General features: G+C 42.3%; 1 long non-coding RNA gene across 2 annotated transcripts in view; it reads right to left on the reverse strand.

Moving 5' to 3' along the window:
- The window catches only part of LOC112408984 (uncharacterized), a 68,938-nt gene that overhangs the window by 8,620 nt on the left and 46,614 nt on the right, over positions 1–13,704 (reverse strand). The window lies entirely within an intron of this gene.

The following is a 13,704-nucleotide window of genomic DNA, read 5'->3' on the forward strand; positions in this document are numbered from 1 at the left end:
CCTCTCTGGTTCTCTGGGGACAGTTGAACTGGATGATTTCTAAGGTCCTTTCTAACACTTACCTTTCAGTGTAAAGCATTCTATCACCTCTGGATAGGATGGGTTTTTTTCTGACTAATTAGCTGATAGTTTTTGCTGGAAGGGGATATTATAAATCTCAGCAAGTTGGCAAATTTCATTCTGTTTTTCTATAGCTTTGTGTAGATCTCTCTGAATGAGGCTGAGAACTAGCTGTTGGCTTCAACACTGTTCAACATTCAGGCTTCTATCATAGTAGATGTACACGTAGCTGGCTTAAAGATCAAGGTAAAAAAATCTCTTTCCACACAGACACCTATTTTTGTCTAACTCATCCCTTTCCCTCTTCCCGAAATGAGGACTGGCAGAAGCAGCTGTTGCCTGAGCATACCGGGCGGGGGTTTGTCTGAACGGGTGACTGTGGTAAGGAGCTGTAATTCCAGGTTGGTAACTGCTTGATAAGATGCCAGATGTACAAACGATGCATCTAAGTGAGTTGTTATTTTTCCAGCATTCACCTTGGTAGGTGCATAGTTATTCTAAAACTGTCTGGGGGCTACTATATATTTCGGAGAATAAATTAATTTAAAATTTAATTGAAGCGACATAGGCCCTGAGTTGGAACAAGTCAAATGTGCTAAAGATACTTATCAACCCAGTAGCCCAGTGGCCTCCTGACCACCTTCCCCCACATTCTGCTCCCTAGAGGCAATTACACTCATCTTCCAGCTCTTTCTTGTGATATGTACTTCCATTTTTCTTTTTCCAGTACGCGGGCCTATCACTGTTGTGGCCTCTCCTGTTGCGGAGCACAGGCTCCGGACGTGCAGGCTCAGCGGCCATGGCTCACGGGCCCAGCCGCTCCGTGGCATGTGGGATCTTCCCGGACCGGGGCACGAACCCGTGTCCCCTGCATCGGCAGGTGGACTCTCAACCACTGCGCCACCAGGGAAGCCCATATTTTAAAATAATATACTCATCCTGCTGTCACTTGATTAATGATTTGACATTATTTTTAAATTTTTACTGTAAATGAGGTATTAGATTTCTCATACCCTCTTTTTTTTCTCTAATGCTTCCAATTCCTATTCCTCCTACAGAGAATTTAAAACAATATTCAGGGTTTACATTATTATTATCACTGATAGACTGTGCATGCCAAGCCTAAGGACTATGATTTCAACCTTTTGCTTTTTCAGGTAATTCACGGTAACCTACTCCCTTCTCCTCCTCCTCCTCCTCCTTGTACTCATCCTCCTCCTTCTCCTCCACTTCCTCTTCCTCTTCTTCTACCAATTACCTTGGTATCTATGGCTAAATTCCCCTACACCATTCAACATCCACTCTATATACATTTCCATGTGGTCAAACCAGGTGTCAGTGGAGGATGGAGATAATTTTGCGTTTGTCTTGAAGCTTGTTATGTGTCCAGCTTCATTTTTTTTCTGTAGCTCTTGCTCCAGGAGGCTCTGTCCTCCAACTCCTCTTTGGGCTTGCTCTCCAGGCTCACTGAAAACCTGACCACATGGAAATTCCCTTCATAGTCATCCCGAGAATTTCCTCTATCTTTCTCTTCTGCTGCATCTCCCATTTCCTGGATCCCATGCCTTCTTCTCAGTTTACATCTTCATTTTGGTGGGGCACACTCACTAAGAATTCCTGAGAAAGCATACATCGGCAATGTTTTGAAATCGTGCTTATATGAAAATGTCTATTATATGCTCACATTTAATTAAGACTTTTAGTTGGGAATAGTTGAAAATAATTTTCCTTCAAAAAATTTTTTTGTCTACTAGCTTAGTCTAGTGCTGATGTTGAGAAGTTTACTACTATTCTTATATCTCATTTCTTTGTCTGTAACTTACTTTTCTCTGTAGAAGCTTTTGTTTATCCCTAGTATGTTGAAATTCTATGATTTTATACATTAGTGTGAGCCTTTTTAAATTCATTATGTTGTGCACTTGATGGGCCCTTTCAGTCTGGGACCTCGGATTCTTCGATTTCTTGTATTATACCTTTGATAATTTCTTCTCTATTATTTATTTTTTCTTTTCTTTTTCTTTCTGGAACTATCACTAGTCAGAAAAATAACTCCCTGGCTTCTCTTATTTTTAAAAGATATTTTTATCCATCACTGTACACATTTTCTCTTACCTTTTGGAAGAGTCCTTCAATTTTATTTTTTACATCTTCCACTGAGTTTATTGTATCTTTAGTTCTCAAGCACTTTTTCTTATTTTCATGGTTCCTTTTGCTGTTGTTTTGCATCTTCTGCTTGTTGCATAGATATAAACTTTCCCTTACCTCTCTGAAGTTAGTTTTTTCTGTTTTTTTCTGTTTCACGGTAGTTTTCTGTTTTCGGAATTGCCTCTGCTTCCTCCAAGTTGCTTTATTACTGTTTGTTATTATTTTCATCTTTCATGTTGGAGGGTTTCCTTAAGCATCTGAAGTTTCCTGGTTGTCTGCTCTTATTTAAGAGTGAGGTCTGTCAACTGGTAGGCTACATTTTACAGTCATCAGGTGACAAGTGGGCTTTTCACACACAGCTGGTCATATTCAGAAGACAGAAAATGCAGTGCAAAGGCCACAGGGGTGGAATTGAAACAGGGGTCAATGAATTAGTATGTTAAAAGTTCAGTGCTTTTCCCTCTCATTTAGGGTGACTGTTTCATTCTTGAACTTTAGAAATCATCAAAGGGATTAATAAGTTATTATCCCTTTGAGGTCATTTCAAATGCTGTCCAAATCTTGGAACTAGATTCAAGGTTGGAACTGCAGCTCACTGAGCCTGAAAAGCACCCTCTTTGGGGGGTGGGCACAAACAATCAGCTGGAAAAGATGAAAAGAAAGATTACTTGGATATTATGACTATCCAGGGAATTGGGATTGATGCAACTGTGGCAAGCAAGAGTGAGACTATATAGATATAAAATCCTAATGTTATATGATCTTTCTGTTTGACTTTCAAGGGAGCAGCTTATTGCAATATCACTACAGGATCACTGCTGTTGACTAGGAAGCTGTCTATAATAGGACAGTCATATGGGAATGGAGAAATTACAGATACCACTGTCTTTAAATAAGTTGAAATTTCTTCTCCCTGCTCTGAAAACAAGCTTTCGTATTTTAAAGGAAAAGTGCCAGATCTGTACTCCCTCAATTCCAGCCATGGCATGCCATGAAAAGGCGTCAAGTCCATCCTGGAACCCAAGGGAAATGCTTTCCTCTCTTTAATCTATCTAATTATTTATCCATCCAACCAACCTTATCCTATCTACTTGTTGAGACCAAGTTTGAGAAGCTTTGCTTAACTGTCTAATTCTACAGATTTCTCCTTTCCCTGAATACCTGCAACATAGCTATCAGCCTCATGCATTCTAGCATATAGTAGTTCACGACTTAGATTGTCCTCAGGAGCAGTCACGAGCACAAATGACTCCCAAGGGCGAGCAGATAATGTAAATGACGTCTTCTCAATGAGTCAGCTCATAGGGAATTCTGGGGACCGGAGTGAACTGGAGAATGGGCGCTCTCAGTAATGGGCAGTCACACCTTCACTGCAGTCAATTGCTGCCTGGCAGTAATGCAGGTTAGAAGTCATATACCTTCTAGTTTTTCGAGAGGAGCCAGATATCCAGCTTTTCGTGTGATCTTTTAAAATAATGGTTCAATTGTACAAAAACACAGTGTAGGACAAGCACAGTGGGTGTTTCATGCTGTAGGTTTGTTTCCTCTGACATAAGTTTTCTCTCTTCAGGGGGTGATGAGCTTCTTGAGCTCATTGTTTCTGAGTCTCCCCACAGCAGCTCATGCATTAGCCAGCATGCATAATAGGTACCTGGTAAATGACTGTCCAACTTTGCAGAATACCATGCTGAAGCCAAGCAAAATTTTTGCCTCAGCTGACTCTCTGTAGCCTATAGGTGGTGCAAAGAAAAATCTTCCCCTAAAACTCGTTTATGTATTAAAGCTCTCCACCCTGCCCCCTGAATCTGGTGAGTCTTGATGTATTTGTCTGGCAGGTTTAAATAAGGTATTAATGTGTTCTCTGCCATCTTTACATAAAACCCTCTCTCAGCCTCATCTTTCCATTCTTCTATAGCTACCACTAATAGTGTAAACTCACTACCTCTTTTTTTTATCATTTCATTCGTATCCTTCCACACTCCTTAGGAATCACTCTCAATAATAAGTGACCTCTTTGATATTACATGCGGTGATGCTAATCAGTGCTTCTCATCCTCTAATCTGCCTTGAATCAGGCTATAGCATTTGATGCTGTTGATTATTTCCTACTTCTCAAAATTCCTTTGTTCCTTACCCTTTGGGGGCTCTACTGCCTCCTGAATTTTCTTGCATCTTCCTAGATACTCCTCATCAGACTCCTTTCCTGCCCAATTCCCAAAATGCCAGTTTTCTGCAGGTTTTATTCCAGGCCCTCTCCCTTCTCCCTCCACACATTCACCCCGAATGACCTTATCCTCTCCTATGACTCTCCCCCACCATGAGTGCTGATGATGCCCAGTTCTACCATCTCCGCTCCAGACTCATCTAATCAGCTGCCTTCTGGCAGTGTCTGTCTCTGTTGATACTTCAAACTCACACGTCCAAGGCTGAGCTCATCTCTACTCTGCCCCTGCATATCCTCTTCCTGCATCCCTGTTCTTGGTGAAAGGCATGCCATCCACCTAGTGGCTCACACATGAATTTCACAACTCTCTCCCAGTGCTGGCTTTTCCAATAAGCATGAAAAGGCACGTGCGTGAAACACCAAGAAAACAAAACCAGGATGCCAAAGAATTATTTGGAAAGAGTTTAGTGCTTTCAAACAGTATCAAAGTAGCCATTCTAAAATAAAACAGAAAATGTTTGGAATTCCATACACCTATTTTATTTTGAATGATGTATACACAGGAGGCTGATTGGGCATAAATTTTTCAGGGCTGAGAACCAGTACGTAAGTTCTTACTACAACCCTGATCATGCTCACCCAACCCCTCTCCACACCCAATTTGTTCCTAAGCCCTGTTGACTTTGTCTCATTAACAACAATTGAGCCAACTCTAATGGAATGTTGGGGCTTTTGCTGTCTGCTACCCGGCTTGCTACGGCAGCCCCTTAACTGGCTCTTCCTTCCCATCTGTCCTTCACAGAAGATGTATCTTCTTCACAGAGGAAATATCTGCTTCCTGTATGTCACTCTCCTGTGCAAAATCTTTTCATTGACACTTAGTACCTTCAAGGGAAGTTCCAACCACTTGCCATGGCCCTGCACACCCTGCTTCCCCTCATTTGGCCTCCTCAACTCCATGCGCTACTTCACTTCTAGCCTTGGCCCTGGATTGTCCATGGTTACTCCACCCCCTGCACCCCTCCATGTCCCTGAACCTGAGGAAAGGGTCTGCATGAGAAGTGAAAAAAAAAAAAAATCAGAAGAATCTAAACCTCTGGTCTCCAGAAAAGAAAAGAACATCCCAGCCCCCTCCATCTCTTAAATGTTTCTAAAGAAGAAATGAGCAAACATAGAGAAAGACCTCAGCCAAGAAATCATTTCCTTCTTCCCTTGGGATTGTCTTGTGGTCATAGCTCTTGCTCATCAAATGCAATTAGATGCATTACTGGGGCCACATGCAGAAGAGGGTCATTGTCTTCTTTCTCTCAATGCCCTGCTCAGTGTGAGCATCTTCACGTCACCAGCCACGAGCCAGCCACTCAGCTGATAGAACTCGTGTTTGCTGTAAACAGGGACTGGGAGAACACTCGCCTCCAGCCAAGGCTCAGCCCTGGCTGGGGAGGATGGCATTACTCACTGGAGCCCCATCCATTCCTCTCCCCAACATTGTTTGCCCATTTTCACCAGGGGACTAAAATGGGGATGGAGGGGGAGGCGGGAGAACACAGAGGAATGGGGCTGTTTGTTTTTTACTTGGTGTTAACAATACAACATCTGTTCCCCAGCCTGGCAGCTGGACCAAAGCAAAATGATGTGAGCATTCATTGGCCTCTGGATCAGGGGGTGGAGTGGGAGAAGGAAGGAGGGAGGGGTGTGGCAAGGGCCAAAGCCTCCCTGAACAATACCAACAGCAACACTAATGAGAATATCTTCCATACCACTTGGCAGGCGGGTCCATGGAACCCACAGAGCTGGGTAACTTGATGTTCTGGCTGTTCCACATGCTGTAACTAATGTACCTAAGAGCGATCTACGTGCCTTTTAAAAGAATCACCCAATTAAAAGGATAGTGTTTACCTGGGAAATATCTGTTTTGGCTCATGCACTTTGACAGAAAATGTCTTTGTTTACCTAAGAGTGAGGCTGAGGGAGGTGAGGCTGAGAGAGGTGGAGAGCAAACAAGGAGAATGAGAGATGGAGGGAGAGCAGCTATGACAACGAACGACCCACATCCTTCAGGTTTCCCTCCTCCCTTCCTCCTGTTCCTTCTCGTTCTCTGATGCTGAATTCTGCCATGCTCCACAACTCAGGCAGTAGGCCTCGTCTCCCTTCTCTCTACATTTGCCCTCAGTGTTTTCATCTAGTCTAGTGATTATACATCTCATCTAAATACTGACCATTCCCAATTTATACCTCTAGCACCAACCTATTCCCTGCTTTCCAGCCTCATATATCCAACTGCCTGCTTGTTATCTCCAATCAGATATCTAAAAGTATACCCAGCCAAGCATCCCCCAAATGAGATTCTGACGTCCTCCGTCTCCCAAACTTGCTCTTCCACAGTCTTCCTCTTCTCAGTTAATGGCAACTTCATCCTTCCTTGACTCTCCTCTTCCTCTCACATCCCACAACAAAACAGTTGGCAAATCCTGTTGACCTGACCTTCAAAATGGAACCCAGAACCCAATCACTTCTCCCCACTTCAACCACTGTCACCCCACTCCAAGCCATCATTAGTGCTTATCTAGATCATGATAACAGCCTCCAGACTGCTCTGCTTCCACCTATGACCTCCTTTCCCAGTCCATCCAGTCTATTCTCAACACAGCAGTCAGAGCCCTCCCATAAAACTGTAGTTTAGATCAGGTCAATCTTCCACTCAGACTCCCCAACAGATCCCCTTCTCACTCAGAGTAGAAGCCAAAATTCTTACAGTGGCCTGCGAGGTTCTCTGTGACTGCTCATGCTGTTAACTCTGCTTCAGAACGTACCAGGCACAGTCCCAGGACTTTTCCTGAACTGCTCTTCTCTCTGAGTTTTGCTTATCTTACTCTCTCATTTTTAGGTCTTTATCTCAGCATCTTCTAACCTCCTTTCTTAGTTTATTTTTCTCTATAACACTGATCTCATCTAACAGGTTATATCTTCACTTATTTATTTTGCTCATTGCCTCTTCCCAGTGATGATGCAAATGGTACAAGAGTCTAAGACAGTCACCAACCAGAACTACAAATACTCTCCATTCTAGGTGCAACAAGAGTTGAATTTTGTTCCAAGGAAGAATAATGCTCTTTGTTTTGTTTCTGGTTCATGATGATGTTCAGCATTTTTGTTTGACTTTTTTTGACCAAAGCAGTATATTCATCTCATGCTCGCTGCTGGCTCAGAATTAGAAAAATTCATCAGCACATGGAATAGGCACACAATAGTGAGACTCCTCAATTAACGCCTCCATCATAATCAGGATATGAAGATCAGTATCTGTAAGATTCTTTTCATTGGGTTTATTATCATATTTTTATAGCCTTTTATTACAGCAAACTGCCAAGTGATTTCTTTCTTTTTAAATTCCTGTCTAAACTTCATTGCAGTGTATAATATAAAATAATATTAAGAGGTAGCAATATTAACTTTACAGTATTAAATCCATCTTCCTTTCCATCCATAGATCAGGAGAAATAGGAAAAGTGCTGTACTCCCATCTCTGCTAGTCAAAGCAAATATTTAATATAAAACTTCTTGGTTCCATCTGAAAAGCTGACAGACCTCTGAGTAATAGGTCTTATATCTTAATAGCTCTTGAGACAGTTGCAGGAAGAAATGGTTGAAGGTGGTGGTAATAAAGTAGAGATTCCTTAAAATTAGTAACAGTTTCAAACCGAATGAAATAACAGTTTAGATTCAGTTGGGAGAACATTTTGATGTTCCAGGTTTATTCAGCTTCAGTTGTTTTCAAAAAAATCAGAAATTTTAACACAGCTAAAACAGTTTCTCTAAGTGTTCTTTAAAAATACTACTGGCATTTTGTGAAGAGAAAGTGTAAGTTTATTTTAGCTAAAGGGATGTCAAAGGCTCTTCTAAATTTGATTATCAAATGACAGTCTGTCAAGTATTTGAAGACTTTCTCATGGAAGTCTGCAATTTTCTTGGGTAAATATCTTAGCTTCCTTCCAACTATTTCTTATATGACAGGGCTGCCCTATTCTGGGTATTGTGTCTAGTTGTCATTCAGTGTGCCTGTTAATCTGCGAGTGTGGCACCAAGAATTGAATTAACTACTTCGCATGTGGATTGACCTGGACAAAATTAAGTGGTACTTCTACAGTCCCTCTTTGGAATTTTTTAAACTTCTATAAATCCTAGCCACATCAACATTAGTTTGTCAACCACATCACAATATTGATTCATAATATCTTGTAGTCAACTAAAACCTCTAAAATATCTGCTGTTATTTCTTTCTCTTAAACAAGAGTAATTTTTTTACATTTTTATTTTGAAATAATGATAGATTCTCAGGAAATTGCAAAGATAGTACAAAGAGATCCCAAGTACCGTTCCTCCAGTTTCACCCAATGGTTCCTACTTACTTAACTATAATAACAAAACCAGGAAACTGATATTGGTGCAACGTGTGGGCATAGTTCTTTGCCGTTCTAGCTATTTTTTTGACCTAAAAAATTGAAGTTCATCAAATAACAAACACTGTAACTACATAAGTTTCTTCAGATGCCATCCTCTTTCTCCTGTATTGGAATAATTTATATTGTCAGAGTTGAATTTTTTAGAACTTCTCACTTCACTTTCCTCTCTTAACATTTCTTAATACTTCCCCTGACAAAAAACCAACCAACAAACCAATAAAAACAAAACAAAAACAAAAACAAAACAGAAAACCAACCCTCCTCTCTCAGCATCCTATATCAGTAAAATGGTACAACCACTCACTCAATTACTCAAACGAAAATTCTTGGAGACATTGTTGCTCCTCTCCTTCACTTATACCCTATATCCAATTCATTAGCAAATCCTATCAATTTTACTTTAAAAATTTATCTTGAAGCTGTTTCTTTTCACACGCATTATGACCACCTTGGTCTAAGCCGCCATCACTCTGGCCACCACTGTGGCCTCCTAACTGACCTCTCAGTCCCAGGCTTGCCACCCTAGAGTCTATTCTCCACAGAAAACACAGAGAGATCCCTTAAAGAACTAAACTGAGCCATTAACACTACTCTGCTCAACACCTCCAGTGGCTAAATACTTATTTACATATACAGCACTTATTGTATGCCAAGAATGTTAGTGCTTTTTTTTTTTTTTTTTTTTTGCGGTACGCGAGCCTCTCACTGCTGTGGCCTCTCCCATTGCGGAGCACAGGCTCTGGATGCGCAGGCTCAGCGGCCATCGCTCACGGGCCCAGCCGCTCCGCGGCATGTGGGATCTTCCCGGACCAGGGCACGAATCCGTGTCCCCTGCATTGGCAGGGGGACTCTCAACCACTGCACCAGCAGGGAAGCCCTGTTAGTGCTTTAAATGTACGAACTCATTTAATCCTAACAACAACCCTCTGAGGCAGGTTCTAGTATGATCTACATTGTATAGATGAGGAATTTCTGACACAGAGAGGTTAAGTGACTTCCCCAAGGGCACACAGCTATTATGTGGAAGAGCCAGGATGAGACATGGGCAGGCCGGCTGGAGAGGGCACACTCTGCTATTCTGCCTTGTGCCTTTGGAGGAAGACACGATGTGGAGCCCACACTTATGGGGTGGGAGTTATGGTCCACCTCCTTGAGGAAGGATTATTTACATAAATTATTTGGAATTCTTCTTCATGGAAGAGTCACCTCTTCTCCATTTATTTGTTTGTTGAATCATTTATTTATATCAGTGTGAACTCAGAGATATTCATTTTACACCTTGGGTTATAATTCAGTACTGCTTTGTTTTGTTGCTCAATTTATTCCAGTTCTGGCCATTGGGAATGCTTTCAGTTTGCTTCTGTGTCCCTTTGACACACCCCCATTAGTGTGGGTTTTTTTGTTTTTGAGCACTTCCTTGCTTCCTGACACTATAAGATGTTTCAAGCTTATTTTGTATATTTCTTGCCCTAGTTCTAGAATCGGCCATTTCTCCAAAGAGCTTGCTCAAACTACTTTTAAATTATATACTTATTTATATATTTGTATTTTATTCCTCTCTCCCCTGACTATACCGCAAGTTCCATGAGGACAGGAACTTTGCTTTATCCAATGCTGTATTCTAGCCATAGAGTGCCTAGTAATTATCAGTCAATTTTGTATGTGTTCAGTCCATTTTGTTAAATCAATTTCTGACATGGGACCAGTGTTCTTTTTTCTCTGAACTTTAATTTGCTCTCCAGAAGTTGGGAATATGCAACTCACCATTTACTTGTTTGCCTCTTCATGGTTATTTTCCCCTAAATTTTCCCTCATCTCTGCAATCCTGATGACTTTTTACTTGTTGATCAAAATTAAGTCTAGAATAGCAGTTCCTTTATTGCTTCCTCATGTGCAAGAGTTCAGAGGAGTTCTGTTTTAAGAAAAAGAATGAGGCTTACAGTAGATTTCCGGATAACTGAAAATAATTCCTCATCACATCTATATTTTCTATCCTGTGTTAGAATAGCATCATTCTCAGTCCAGCCATGTTGCTACTACTGGTTATCCTTGTCTTTAGACTTACCCAGATGGTCCCCTTTGGGCTTTCATCTTTGACTTCATGGATACTCGAGACTTGCTGTATCTGCTAGGTCCAGGAAATCTACAAAAGCATACCCTTCCATGGCCATGTTGCAGTTACCAGACACTGTCCACTAAGTCTCTAGAAAATCCTTAAGACTGCATTACATTCTTTTAATTAATTTATTAATTAATTTATTTTTGGCTGCATTGGGTCTTTGTTGTGCACGGGCTTTCTCTAGTTGTGGCGAGCAGGGGCTACTCTTCGTTGAGGTGTGCGGGCTTCTCATTGCAGTGGCTTCTCTTGTTGCAGAGCACGGGCTCTAGGCGTTCACGAGCTTCAGTAGTTGTGGCACGCAGGCTCAGTAGTTGTGGCTCATGGGCTCTAGAGCGCAGGCTCAGTAGTTGTGGTACACAGGCTTAGTTGCTCTGCGGCATGTGGGATCTTCCCGGACCAGGGCTCAAACCCGTGTCCCCTGCACTGGCAGGCAGGTTCTTAACCATTGTGTCACCAGGGAAGTCCAAGATTGCGTTACATTCTTATATGAAAATTTCCAGTTTATTTTGTTATTTAAACTCTGGTATTATTACTGAACTCTATTACAGTCATCCCTCATTATCTGCAGAGGATTGGTTCCAGGACCCCCATTCATAGCAATATCCAAGGATGCTCAAGCCCCTTACATAACATGGGGTAGTATTTGCATATAGTCTATGCACGTCCTCCTGTATACTTTAAATCATCACCACAGTATTTATGATACCTAGTACAATGTAAATTCTGTGTAAATAGTTGCTAGCTCGTGGCAAAGTCAAGCTTTGCTCTTTATAACTTTCTGTAAAATGGAGCTCGTAAAGGTGTCTAGCCCTTTGTATTAGCAACTGTGCCAATGTGTCTATTCAATCATAATAAATAATTTACTTCAAATATATTCCAGGGACTTCCCTGGCGGTCCAGTGGTTAAGACTCCGTGCTTCCACTGCAGGGGGCATGGGTTCGATCATGGTTGGGGAACTAAGATCCTGCATGCCATGGTGTGGCCAAAAAAAAAAACCAGAACAGCAGCAACAAAACCAAATATATTCCAAAATACCACCTTTTTATTAATTCACAGAGTTTCCTTCCAAATAATGCAAATTGGTGGAATTTTTTTTTTTTCTTTGCGGTACGCGGGCCTCTCACTGTTGCAGCCTCTCCCGCTGCAGAGCACAGGCTCCGGATGCACAGGCTCAGCGGCCATGGCTCATGGGCCCAGCCGATCCGCGGCATGTGGGATCCTCCCGGACAGGGGCATGAACCCGTGTCCCCTGCATCGGCATGCGGACTCTCAACAACTGTGCCACCAGGGAAACCCAGTGGAATTTTTCACATCTATAAAAATGATTTTCTTTTTTTTTGAGGCAGACAATGGTGGCAAATTTTTATCTGAATCTATTGAGGATGGCATAATGGCCTTTGGTTGCAGCAAGCAAGAATGCTGTCAGACAGAAAGGGGAACTGGACGCAAGTGCAGATAAAACTATTCATGGTAAGTTCCCCTTGTCCCCTGCCCAAGCTGACCTGACACTAAATAAGAGTCTGTGGAGACTCCTTGCAGTGACTACTGTAAGGATGCTGCTAAGGATATGCCCAACATATTGCTCAGTGTCCCTTTTATGAGGACCCTTCAGAAAAAGCTTTTCCTAGTTTTAGTATAAGCTCAATTATTCAACCAGTATTCACTGAGGCTCCTCCTAAGTGCCAGACTCTGTCCTAAGAGGTGCAGGCCGGGTCTTGTGCTCATGATTTTCTGTAATGGGAGAGACACACAGTAAACATATTATCAAATAAGTGAGTTAAATTTTTTCATGTAGTGATTAGGGGCTATGAGAAAAAAAAAGCAGGGTGAAGCAATCTCACATTGGGCTTAGGGGAAGAGGAGCCGCTTTCAAGTGGGCAGTTAGAAATCACTTCTCCGAGATGGGACTTTAGGCTGAGGCCTGAATGACGAGAACAAGGCAGATGTGTGAAGATCTGAGGAAAGAGGAAAAACAGGTGCAAAGTTCTCGAGTCAGGAATGACCTTGGTGTGTTCATGGAACAGAAAGGAGGCCAGGGTGGCTGACGTGTGGTGAGGAAGCAGGGGGTTGGGAGCTGCTGAGATTGAAGGCCCAGAAGGACCTGGGCATTGGGCTTCCTAGGTGAAGAGGAAGTTGCCGGAGCTGAGAAACACACCTGGGCTGCTCTGCTGTGTGTATCTCTGGGTCCCATGAACGGATATCTTAACACACTTCCTGTTCTCATCTCCTGTTCAACAGCTTTGGGCCAGATTTGTGACCTTTGGTTAGTGCCTCGGAGCCTGAGTTGCGTATTAACTTCATTCACGGCACCATCTCGTGCCCAACTCTTGTGTGTCCTTTTTCTTTCTTCTTATTGTAGCTAGTTCTGGTTTATGTTATGTTTTGGGTGAGTCACTTCCTGTTTTGTTTTGGACGAAGATGGGCGGACAGTGCATACACACAAAAACAATGGTGGAGGGAGGGGGTAGCAACATCTCCTTCACGGAGTCTTCAGAACGGGATGGATTTTGATCTATCCAGCTGAACTTAGAGGCTGTCGCCCCTGTCTTTGACTTTCTGCTCCTTGGATTTTAGCGTGAGGCTATGGGTTTGGAAGGGACTACTATTCGTTAGCCACCTCTCTAAGGAGGAAAGAAGAAAGAGAGGGAGGGATGCCACCAGGAATTTTTACCTGAGGCCACCTCAAGAGATATAAGATGGGTCCCGATGAAAACAGGAAATGTATTTCAGATCCCAGATACCTAAGAGGCCA

The sequence above is a fragment of the Neophocaena asiaeorientalis genome, unplaced genomic scaffold (assembly GCF_003031525.2).
Source record: "Neophocaena asiaeorientalis asiaeorientalis breed wild unplaced genomic scaffold, Neophocaena_asiaeorientalis_V1.1 scaffold270, whole genome shotgun sequence".
Taxonomy (NCBI): domain Eukaryota; kingdom Metazoa; phylum Chordata; class Mammalia; order Artiodactyla; family Phocoenidae; genus Neophocaena; species Neophocaena asiaeorientalis.